We start from the raw sequence: 12,535 nt of genomic DNA, 5'->3' as shown, positions 1-12,535 counted from the left end.
GACTGCATCAAGGAGTGGAGCCCCTGCAAACTCTCTCAAGGATGGCCCTGTGGTTGGTCGGCTTGGCAGGCCAGATGGAAGCGGTCGCCACCAACACAGCCTCCCCAATCCCAGGGGTGAGGATGGGACCTTAGAGCGACAGTCACTTAGGCCCCAGTGGCAGAGTGGGTGCGTCTACCTGGAGCGTGATCAGAATGCCTCCGCCTGACCTTGGGTGGTGGGTAGCGTATCAAGCGCCCGGAATGAGAACAGCTGAGCCATTTACTCAAGAATTGCTTGATCTAGACAAGACTGGTAGCCCAACGCTTCTGCTGAGCCACTGCGGGCAGTCATGGCCTTTTACCAAGCTCCCAATCTACATCAATTTACAGATCGAAAGCTCCTTGATTGATTAAATAAGAGCCCTTGAGAAAGGACCCTACGGGCTCCCCTCTAACCAGAACACATGGGTCCAGAATCAAGGGTTCCAAATGGGAGTGGCTCTTCTCAGTATTTTACCTAATAACTCACTTCTAGTTGAGTTTTGCTTCTCATCCTTGGGTTCTGCTGGTCTGGAGGTCTTAATCCCCAAAGAGGAAATCTTTCTACCAGGGAAACAACAATGGTGCTATTAAGTTGGGAAGTGAGACTTTCCTCTGGCCTCTGTGGGTGCCTAATGCCGTTGAACCAATCGGCAGCAGAAAAGTCTAACGGCTGCAGTGATCGGTCTTAACTACCAACAGGAAACGAAGTTGCTGCACACAGTGGGGACAAGGAGAATTCGTCTGGCACCCAGGGGATTCTCTGGGGTGTCTTTAGTGTTTCCATGCCCAACGTGAAGGGTCAATGGAGACCATAGAAACAAACAAGCAACAAATGCAAGATAATTGGCCGCCCTGTCCTTTTTAGGAATGAAGGTTTGGGTCATTCCACTACATAAAGAATCTCTGGCAGCTGAAGTTTTGACTGAGGGTGGGAGACACACAGGATGAGTAAGAAAAGAAAGAAGCCATAGATATCAACTACAGTCTCGTGGCCAAATAAAGAAGTGAGGGGTACATTGCTTTGCATATTTTTCTCTTTGCTTGGTATATGTAGGTTTTTATTTGCATATATCACCATTTCCTTCGTCTTTCTCCTTCTCTTCATTTTTATTTTTAAATATAAGTCGTTGGACGTTAACTTTAGTCTTTGGGCTCATACAATAGCAAATCGAATTGTGACAAAACTTGGGGATTAATGAACATAACTAGCGATGGATACGGTGACTGGACTTTACCTCTCTTCATTTTGAGGAAACGGTGAGAACTTCTCTACTTGGAAGGATACCTATAGTTTTAGTTAAAAATATTAAGTTGTGTCTGGCTGGCTCAGTCAGTGGAGCATGTGACTCTCAACCTTGGGGTGGTGGGTTCGAGCCCCGCATTTGGTGTAGAGATTACTTACAAAAATAAAATCTTAGGGGTGCCTGGGTGGATCAGTTAAGTGTCTGACTCTTGGTTTTGGCTCAGGTCATGATCCCAAGGGTCCTGGGATCGAGTCCTGTGTTGGGCTCCACACTCAGCAGGAAATCTGTTTTAGATTCTCTCTCTCCCTCTCCCTCTGCCCCTCTCCTCCCTCTAAAATTAATGAATAAATCTTTTAAAAAAATAAAATAGGGATCCCTGAGTGGCTCAGTGGTTTAGCGCCTGCCTTTGGCCCAGGGCGTGATCCTGGAGTCCTGGGATCGGGTCCCACGTCGGGCTCCCAGCATGGAGCCTGCTTCTCCCTCCTCCTGTGTCTCTGCCCCCCCCCATGTCTATCATAAATAAATAAATCTTTTAAAAAATTAAAAATAAATAAATAAAATAAATGAGAAAATAAAATAGGGCAGCCCCGGTGGCTCAGTGGTTTAGCACCTGCCTTCAGCCCAGGGCATGATCCTGGAGTCCCTGGATCGAGTCCCATGTCGGGCTCCCTGCATGGAGCCTACTTCTCCCTCTGCTTGTGTCTCTGCCTCTCTCTCTCTCTCATGAATAAATAAATAAATAAAATTTAAAAAATAAGATAAAATCTGAAAGAAAAGAAATAGAAAGTTGTTTTGCTATTTTATAGGAGTTGCAATGTTTGTAGAGAGCCGTATATGGAAGCCACATAGCCAGAGAGGTGGGCTGTATCAGTGATCAACTTCCTGCCTCTGGGCTCCAGACCCACCCTTCATAGCCTGCTCTGTGCTACTGGATGGAGACGGACCCTACAGCTATTTCTCCTTCGCCTGCCGGGATGATGCTAAGTCCTGCTGGTGAAAGGTGCGGTGGGAACCCTTGGGCAGGAGGGTTTTGCTTCCTGGTTCTAATCTGCTTCACATGCAGCTAGGCTCAGCCATGAGGGTGGCTGATGAGGCCGGGGCCTGCGGGAGGCAGGGCCAGTGGCCACGGCAGCTTCCTCGGGCCCACCTTGGGCAACTGGGAGCACAGTGATGCCAGCATGGCACCTGTCTGTGAACAGCTATCCTTGGCACCCCAGAGAGCAGATTTGGGCATGTTGGGAGGCACGACACCTTCCTGTGCACGGCTTTTGCTGGCAGCCCAATAGCCTGCATCCAGCAAGTCCTGCTAGCGTAGCACCTGAGCACCCGTAAGTCAGGGGACACCAAATATTGGCGGGAACGGCCTGAAGCTGGAAGGGGCAGAAAGGGATTCTTCCGTTAGAACTTGGAGAGAACAATAGCTAAACTGTGCAAGGAGCCGTCCATCGAAAGATGAATGGATAAAGAAGATGTGGTCTCTGTATACAATGGAATATTCGTCAGCCATTAGAAACGACAAATACCCACCATTTGCTTCAACGTGGATGGAACTGGAGGGTATTATGCTGAGTGAAGTAAGTCAGTCGGAGAAGGACAAACATGTATGTTCTCATTCATTTGGGGAATATAAATAATAGTGAAAGGGAATATAAGGGAAGGGAGAAGAAATGTGTGGGAAATATCAGAAAGGGAGACGGAACGTAAAGACTCCTAACTCTGGGAAATGAACTGGGGGTGGTGGAAGGGGAGGAGGGCGGGGGGTGTGGGTGAGTGGGTGAAGGGCACTGAGGGGTACACTTGACGGGATGAGCACTGGGTGTTATTCTGTATGTTGGTAAATTGAACACCAATAAAAATTATTTTATTTAAAAAAAAAAAAAAAAGAACTTGGAGAGAGAACCCTGCTGACACCTTGACCTTGGACTTCCAGCCTTTAGAACTGAGACTTCCCCCATTCCGGGCTCTTCCTGGGTAGGTGTTCTCTGCCCCAAGCAGTGCATTACCCAGAGTCAAGGGGAGTGTGACCCTGTATTACACTTCATCACACTAACAGGGACAGTGTGGCAGTGCATTAGAGCATATGACCTCTAGTCGGGGACAGTGTGACACGGGGCATGAGAGCAACGACCTCTAGTAAGGGACAGTGTGACATGGGGCATGAGAGCCACGACCTCTACTAAGGGACAGTGTGACACGGGGCATGAGAGCCACGACCTCTACTAAGGGACAGTGTGACACGGGGCATTAGAGTGCATGACCTCTACTAAGGGACAGTGTGACACGGGGCATGAGAGCAATGACCTCTACTAAGGGACAATGTGACACGGGGCATAAGAGCAACGACCTCTAGTAAGTGACAACGGAACAAGAATAGTTTTTCGAAGATTTTATTATTTATTTATTTAGTCTAGTGCCTGTGGGCGGGGAGCAGGGCAGGTTGGGGGGGGGCGAGGGGGAGAGATGGTCCAGAGCTCGTCGTGGGCCTCAGTGTCACCCCCTGCTCTCGTGACCTGAGCCAAAATCTAGAGTCCGATGCTTAACGACTGAGCCACCCAGGGGCCCCGTGACAATGATTTTCATTTTTATTATTATTATTTTTTAAAGATTTTACTTATTTATTCATGAGAGACCCAGAAAGAGAGAGAGAGAGGCCAAGACCCAGGCAGAGGGAGAAGCAGGCTCCATGCAGGGAGCCCGACGCGGGACTCGATCCTGGGACCCAGGGTCACGCCCTGGGCTGAAGGCAGGCGCCAGACCGCTGAGCCCCCCAGGGGCCCGGTGACAGTGATTTTTATTTTTTTATTTTTATTTTTTTTAAAGATTTTGTTTATTCATGAGAGAGAGAGGCAGAGACCCAGGCCGAGGGAGAAGCAGGCTCCATGCAGGGAGCCCAACGTGGGACTCGATCCCAGGTCTCCAGGATCAGGCCCCAGGCTGAAGGCGGCGCTAAACCGCTGAGCCACCCGGGCTGCCCCCGGTGACAGTGATTTTTAAATGTTTGTCTAGATGTTCAAGGAGCAAAACGGAAGCTCGGGAACGCTGGAACGGAAAGGTGAGAAGTTCTTTATCAAACCCTTCGTCTTCCTAGGTGACCTCCTGCGTCTGCTAGTAGCTGGTGGCAGGAAAGCGGCCTGGGTCCGGATGTGTCCCCTCCCCGGCTGCCTGCGTGTGTGTCGGTTCTCGGGTGGACCTCCGGCACACCCACTCTTGGCAGTGACAAGGTGTTCTTGAACCCTGGACCCAGACGGGCTGCAACTTACCTTTGCTTCACTGTCTCTGATGTCGCTCTTCTCTCACGTGTCCCGTCCTTGTGGTAAAGAAGGAAAGTACGTGGCTCCTGGTAACCAAGATGCTAACGGGTGATTACAACCGACTAATGGTGGGAGGGTTTTTTAAAAAATCATGCACGATTGTCTTTTTATGCACAGGAACGTGTGCCTATTTGAGATTGTGTGAGCACTGACGAGAAGCTCGTCTGTACCCACTTAAATGACGGTGCGCAAAACACACACACACGGTGCGCAAAAGACACACACACGGTGCGCAAAACACACAGGTAGCCGCGGGTTCCACCTTCATGTCCCTGTGATTTTCATCTAAGACGGTGGCCAGTGTAGCTTGGTTATTTCTGTGCTTTGTTTTGCTGTGATCTTCTTGGTGGATCCTGCGAGATGTCACTTTGCCTAAAGGACTTGAGATTTGAGTTGATCTTTGGAGTTTCCGTGACTTGGCCTGAAGCCCTTGGCACTAACGGGTCGGTGTTAATTTTCCATGGGGGGTGTTTTAGGGCACTACCGTCTAATGACTTGCTGTGGTCACGTCGACTGTAAGATATGCTTTGGAAATCTTATGGACTGGTCTCTGTCTTACTGCATAGCGTGGAACACGTGCAAAGCTTGGTTAGCCTGGATATAGATGGCTTGTTGCTGACTAGTTGTGCTGTATTTAGGATCGCCTGTAATACTGATGCACGTAGTGGCAGGAACCTATGATGTTGCACATTACATTTACGGAAACGTTGCCTTTTTTATTTTACAAAATCTTATACAAATAGAATTCAAGTGTGCTTTTTGCTTCTGTGACGATTAATTTGGAAGGATTTTTAACGACATTCCACTGATTTCAGATTTCGCTTGAAATTGACTTCCAGGGGATCCCTGGGTGGCTCAGTGGTTTAGTGCCTGCCTTCGGCCCAGGGTGTGATCCTGGAGACCTGGGATCGAGTCCTGCATCGGGCTCCTGCATGGAGCCTGTTTCTCCCTCTGCCTGGGTCTCTGCCTCTCTCTCTTTGTCTCTGTCTCTCATGAATAAATAAATAAAATCTTAAAAAAAAAAAAAAAAGAAATTGACTTCCGTCAATTTATCCTGGGTATTCAAATCATCCTATATGTTCAAAAAAAACAACAACAACAACAACAAAAAAAAAAACCCCCAAGAAATCGTGAAAGAAAAGCAGGCAGAAATTAAACAAGAACAAGTGAGCTCAAAAATAGTGAATGTGAGATGTGAGATAAAGAACGGAGGTAGCATGCATAGATGGCTTTTTGGAGAAGTTTCACCATGAAGAGGAACAGAGAAATGGGGAAGGAGCTAGAGAGGAATGTGAGTATTTTAAAAAATAAATAAATAAAATAAAAAAGGATGCTGGAGGTTTTTGTTTTTGTTTTGTTGCTGATAGAAACGCACACCCTGTGATTCAGCAGTTGTATTCCGAGGTGTAAAACTGACCAAAGGTTTGCATGTATTATTGTGATGACAACTGACTAGAAACAGCCCCAAAGTTCATCAACAATAGAATGGTTAAGTAAATTGTGAGATAGTAAAAAAAAAAAAAAAAAAAAAAGGGTTGATACAACAGTGACAATGAATGAATCATAGTTATAGGCGTAACATGAGTGACTCTCGCAAACATAATTTGGGCAAAAGAAGCTAATTATTTGGTTGCCTTTGGGCAGGACGGAGGGGTTGTAGTTGGCAGTGGGCCTCGCAGGGGTTCTCGAGTGCTGGTAATGTTCTATTTTCTGACCTGTGCGGTGGTTACAGGTGTGTCTTCACTTTATGCCAATTAACTGAGCTGTTCCCTTTTTTTTAAAGAATGGAGGTAAAATTCCCATAACATAAAACTGACCATTATCTATTTTAAAGTAAACGATCTAGTGCTGTTTTAGTATATCCACAATGTTCTGCAACCAACACCCCCATCCCGTTTCAAGATGCTTTCATCGCCCCAAAAGAAAACTCTACACCCATTAAGCAGTCCGCATCCCCCAAGGTGTTCATTTTTTTAAATACTTTTCTACAAGCATATTTTACTTCTGTTAAGACACATTTTCATTTTTTTCATTTTTTTCATTTTTTTCATTTTTTTCATTTTTTAAACCAGGGAAGTCTATGTGTGATCTTCGTCCAGTGACGTTTAGCTGCTTCGATTCGGGCATGAAAGAGCTAGTCCAAGGTGGAGGACCTGCCACGGAAGAAGGGAGCCGGGCTCAGGGGTGCGGTGCCTTCCTGGGGAAGTGGCGATGGTGGCCCAGGGCACCTAGGCTAGACAGGGAGCACGGAGTCATGAGGAAGCTGATGAGAATCAAGCAGGGGGCCAGGGGATTGGAGATTTTGCTAAGTGTGAAGAAATATGGTAGCGGAGGCACCAGAACAAGGGACCTGGAGGGAAGGAGGTGGTGCTCAGAGGGCAGGATGCTTGGGGCGGGTTTCGGTGGGGGGGTCCCTTCTGGAAGTCTTGAGCGTGTGGCTGTGCGGGTGAGTGGCCGAGGCAGAACGAGGAGAGGTCATTGGAAATGTTGGCCGGAGGCCTAAGCGCCCAGAGTGCTGAAGGATTCGGCTCCGTGGTGTTGGGTGGTTGTGGCGACTCAACGCCGAGCTCCCCGAGAGTGGGCGAGAGTGACATGACGAGCGAGCGCTGCGAAGAGGAGGCAGGAGGCTAAATGGTGGCCTTTCTTCCAGATGCAGGTGCAGCCAAGAGGTGATGAGCCGCGTCGAGGGGGAAGTGGAGGGAGCTGTGCGGCCTGGTCCTCAGAAGAGCTTCGGTTCTGGAGGCAGGATGAGTGCCGGGCAGCTGTGCCGCAGGCCTGGGCCACCGCCCAAGCATCACGGTGTCTGCGAGCCCCGGGGCCTGGCTTAAGGCCGGAGGCGAGGCGGAGGGCCTGGGACAGTCCCGGGCCACGGAGAAGGGCTCCCGGGGACACAGCCGATGGACACAGCCCCCCCCTTCAGGTGGGGGTCACATGCAGCGGAAGGACGGAGTGGCGGTGCCGGGGAGGTCTCTCCTAGCTGGCAGTGACCGCAAAGCAGGACGGAGACAGGATTCGAACTGAAGACCCTCCCTCGGGGTGACAGTGGCAACCAAACCAGTAGGCGTATCCTGGCAACCTCTCCCCGGGGCACAGGCCGACCAGGTGGTGCTTTGGGCTGGGCGCCTCCCGAACACACAGGGTCGCCAGCCTATACGAGTCTGATCTTTTTTCTTTAAGTTTTTTTGTTTTTGTTTTTTTTTTTTTTTTTTAAGATTTTATGTATTTATTCCCAATAGACACAGAGAGAGGCCGAGACCCAGGCCGAGCGAGAAGCAGCTCCATGCGGGGAGCCCGACGTGGGACTCGATCCCAGGACCCCAGGATCATGCCCTGGGCCCAAGACCGAGCTAAACCGAGGAGCCCCCCAGGCTGCCCTTCTCTCTGAGAAACCCTGTCCTCACCGGCTCCTGAGGACGCACGTGCCGCCACGGGTGACGCCACAGGGACCTACTTGGCTTATCAAGCCCCGAGGCCGCCCGTCTGCCTCATTTCCGCAGCTACCAAGACGCTAAGGCCTAAGGCCGCAATCGTCACCGCGGTTCTCAAGGTATTTTCTTTTTGACATTAAAACGTGCTCTAGGGGGATCCTTGGGTGGATCAGCGGTTTAGCGGCCTTTGGCCCGGGGCATGATCCTGGGGTCCCGGGATCGAGTCCCGCATCGGGCTCCCTGCATGGAGCCTGTTTCTCCCTCTGCCTGTGTCTCTGCCTCTCTCTCTCTCTCTCTATCATAAATAAATAAATAAATCTTTTTAAAAAAATAAAACGTGCTCTGCCAAGCATCTATCTGACAAGGCCTGCATCTGGGGCACAAGCAACACTCAAGACTCCACAATAGGAACACAACTGAAAGGTTTGAACAAACGCTCCATGGAAAATGAGCCAGAAACCGCCAACGAGGCGGTGAGAAGGGCTCGACTGGCGGCCAGCAGGGAGACGGGCCGTGGGGGCCGTGACACCAGGGCCTGGCCTGCCTCCTGGGGGCTCTGCGAGGATGACGGCGCCGCCCCACGTGGGAGGGCTCCTCCTGAGGACCGGCCGCTGGTGTGCGGTGGCTCTCTGTATAGCCCCCCCTCGAGGCGGCTCGGCCCCACAGGGGAACAGGGGAACCCACGCACCATGGGATGCTAACTAGTTAGTGATAGGCTGGGGTGAACGACTGTGGCTCACGACGACAGGAGGACCCTGCAGTCACGGCGGGGGGAGCAGCCCCAGCCCGTCCCCACACCGCAGGGGACCCCACGGTGGCTGGATTCTGTGAGGGTCTAGAAGGTTAAGGCTGGCCTGTAGCCACACGACCGACGGGGTGGTCCGCGGATGAGAGAAGCGGGACAGACAGAGGGGAGGACAGGGCCCGCCACGGGGCAGCAGGAGTTGTGTCCCCGGGACTCCGCATAGGGACCGCCAGGGGAAGAGGGAGCCCGTGGCCAGAAACCCCTGGGTTTCTCCCAGGATAGTGGTTCTTGGACCCGAGTATGTGCCCCAGTCACCCGGAGGGGCTCCCTTGTTGGGACTTGGGTTGTGGGGACCATCCTAGGGGCTCTAACACAGTAGGTTCCGTGGGAGACCGGAGGATGGAGGCTCCCAACAAGTCCCCAGGGGACGCGGCCGCGGGTGCTGCTGGTTCAGGGCGCACCTTGACAAGCACCGTTCCTCGAAGATCGTGCCAGGGTCGTTCTAAGAAGATCCACGCGAGCGCCTTTCCGTGGAGCGGCAGGGGGAGACTGCTGGAGCTGGCCGTCGGGGTGGCCGCCCCCTTGTAACCCGTCCCCTGGCTGGGCCCACGCCGGGGGGAAGGGGTTGCACCTCGGAGTAATGAACCGGCAACTTCCTGGGCTGCCACTTCTGCTCCCCGGGGAGCCCTGGGGAAGCCGTCGGCCGGCTCGACCTACCCGAAACCAGCTTTGGGGCTTGCCCTGGAGGTCAAGCTACGGAGGCTGCTGTCGCCAAGGCCACGTGCAGGAAACGGCGGCTCAGTGAGGTAAGCACTCGTCTCTGCAGAAACATCGAGTTGGGGATCCCTGGGGGGCTCAGCGGTTTGGCGCCTGCCTTGGGCCCAGGGCGTGACCCCGGGGTCCCGGGATTGAGTCCCACGTCGGGCTCCCTGCATGGAGCTTACTTCTCCCTTGGCCTGGTTCTCGGCCTCTCTCTTTCTCTCTCTCTCTCTCTGTCTCTCATGAATAAATAAATAAAATCTTAAAAAATAAAAAAATCTGAGTTCTAGTCACTGAGGTCATCGCAGGGTCACTTAGCTTCTCTTCGCCCGGGGCAACGGGGCAGCTCTCAGCTTGTTGATCCAACAGCTGAATCCTACAGTCCCCACTTATTTAAAATTTGTCCTGATCAAGAAATGAGTGTTATTTTATGTATCTGCAGTAAAAAAGGGAACGGAGGAGAAGCTCCTAATGAACTGCCTTTGAAGGGATAGAGTAGTATTTGCAAGTGCATAGGACTCCTTCTGCAGGTGTTTTTTTTTTTCCTAGTTTGGATCTGTCCTAATTTTGGGGAGATCAATGCTTCTGTGGTGGTGAAATTCTATACAGTGTTTTACGTGGAGCAGTGGTTCTCAGCCTTGGCTGCACATCAGAATCACCTGTGGAAATCTATAAAGTACTGATCCCCGTGGTCCAAGCTGGCACAACGTGAGCAGTAAGATTAAGTAGGAGTGGCTTAGAGCCCGAGATAGAAGGAAATATTCACGAGTCAGTGCTGACCTACATAAATGCTTGAGTAAAGACATGAGAGTAGACTCCTCTTCTGTGCAGGGGGATTCTGAACAAATGATATAGCTACGACATCTGTCCTCCGGGAGGGGGAGCGGAAGTCCTTAAATCGCACCCGTCCCTTCCTGCAACCCAAACAGGCACAGCACCTTGGGGGGCCGCTTTGGATGTTGGAGGCAACAGATTTTCCATCTGAGTGTGTCGCTCCGGCCCATTCACCGCGTAACCGAGGGAGCTGCTGGTGTTGAGGGGGGCCCCGAGTGATAGGAGGCTCCGCGACAGCCTTGAAGGCCCCACGAGCTGCCCCGTGGCGTCTGGGGAACCCCGGGCCGAGGGGCAGGTGCCCGCCCGGGAACCGCAGGGTGCGCTCGGGCCGGAGCAGGTCCTCCGCAAACACCTGCTCTCCTCGGGCAGCAGCTGTCGGCCTGGGCCTGCAGCTGGGCCTGGTTAGAGACCGCGGGGGGCTGAAGCGGGGACTGCGGGGCCAGCCAAGCCACAGGCTGCGGCGCTCCAGCCTCCAGTGGAGATGGCATACGTGTGACCGTGGGGACGTGACGACGGGGACAGGTGCAGGTGCTCCTCCCGCCCGCCGGCGCCCACCACCCCGTGGGAGCTCCCTGTAACCCGCTGAGCCAGGGACACAGGCCTCGGGCCACCTTGCACATGGCCGCGCACGACAGGAGGCCCCCACCGAGGGGGACGGCTGCAGAGCCGTGGCCCTTCCTGAGACGCCCGTGAGGGTGGGGGTGGACGCAGACCCTCCCCATGGCCAGGATTGCAGGCAACGCACCTGGCTGTGCACCTGGGCCAGGTGCGGGGCTGTGGCCGCGGGCAGGCCAGATGGTGGGGACGAGGCAGCCTGGGGCTGGGTGCGTGGAAGACCGCTGTGGGTGGGACGAGATGTGACCGCTCGTGTCTCGTAGGACTATCACCCGGGGTGAGCTTCGCACAGGAGGCGGTTGATGATCGAGTGCAGGGGATGACTCAGCCTGTTTCCAGAGCTCGGACAAAGCGGGCTGGTGGTAGGGATGGGGGTCGCGCACGGGCTCGGCAACGGGGGCTTCCAGGGCCAAGGCTGACCTGCTCCGGTCACCGCTCGGCACCCACCGGGCCAACGGCAGAGACCACGCTGAGCTCGGATAGGGCGTCATCTCCCGGGGTGACCAGCCAGTGACCTGGCGGCTGACCTGGAAGGAGCCCCTTCTGTTTCCCCTGGAATGGACACTTAGGCCAGGTCCGAATCCGTGGGCCCTCCCCGCGCTGCGTCCCCGCAGCAGCCACCCGAGGTCGCTCAGAAGGCCTGGTCCCCGTCGGCTGCTGCGCACGGTCCCGCGGGCCGGGGGACACAGCAGGGGGAGCGGCGGCAGGCCCTGTGCAGGCGCAGCTGCAGCACCAGCGGGTGGCCGAGCCCTGCAGGGCCGGGGCAAGGCTCTCGGGGCGCCGCACACACCGCGCACCTGCTCGGCGCCCTTCCCGGAGCCACGGGCCGCAGCGAGGGCCAGGAGGGGGCGGCGCTGCCAGAAGCCCCAGGCACCCACTGGCAACATTTCTTGCTTCCGATTCCCACAGCCTGTGCTTTGCTGGTCTTGAGCACTTTTTTTTTCTTTCGTAGTATTTTCTTTTCCTTTTCAAAAAACTAAATTCTAGTTAGTTAACATATGGTGTAATGTTGGTTCCAGAAGTAGAATTTAGTGATCTGTCACTTACGTAGAACACCCAGTGCTCCTGGTGTCAAGTGCCCTCCTTAATATCCATCACCCACTTAGCCCACCTCCCTCCCACCTCCCTCCGTCACCCCTCAGTTTGTTCTCTATAATTAAGCATTTTTGGTGTGCCTTTCTCTTTCTTTTTTTTTTTTTTTTGCCCTTTCCATAGGTTCGTCTGTTTTGTTTCTTAAATTCCACATATGAGTGAAATCAAATATTTTTCTCTGACCTATTTCACTCAGCATAATACACTCTAGCTCCGTCCACATCATTGCAAGTGGCAAGACTTCATTCTTTTTGATGGCTGAGGAATATCCCAGTATATATCTATATCTCACATCTTTATTCATTCATCAATTGATAGACATCTAGGCTCTCCCCACACTTTGGCTGTTGCTGATAACACTGCTATAAAGTTTGGGGCACATGTATCCCTTTGAATCTGTATTTTTGTATCCTGTGGGTAAACACCTGGTAGTGCAATTGCTGGGTTGTAGGTTAGCTCTATTTTTGACTTTTTGGGGAATCTC

Source organism: Canis lupus, chromosome 22 (genome assembly GCF_003254725.2).
Source record: "Canis lupus dingo isolate Sandy chromosome 22, ASM325472v2, whole genome shotgun sequence".
Classification (NCBI taxonomy): Eukaryota; Metazoa; Chordata; class Mammalia; order Carnivora; family Canidae; genus Canis; species Canis lupus.
This window is presented reverse-complemented; position numbering follows the sequence as displayed.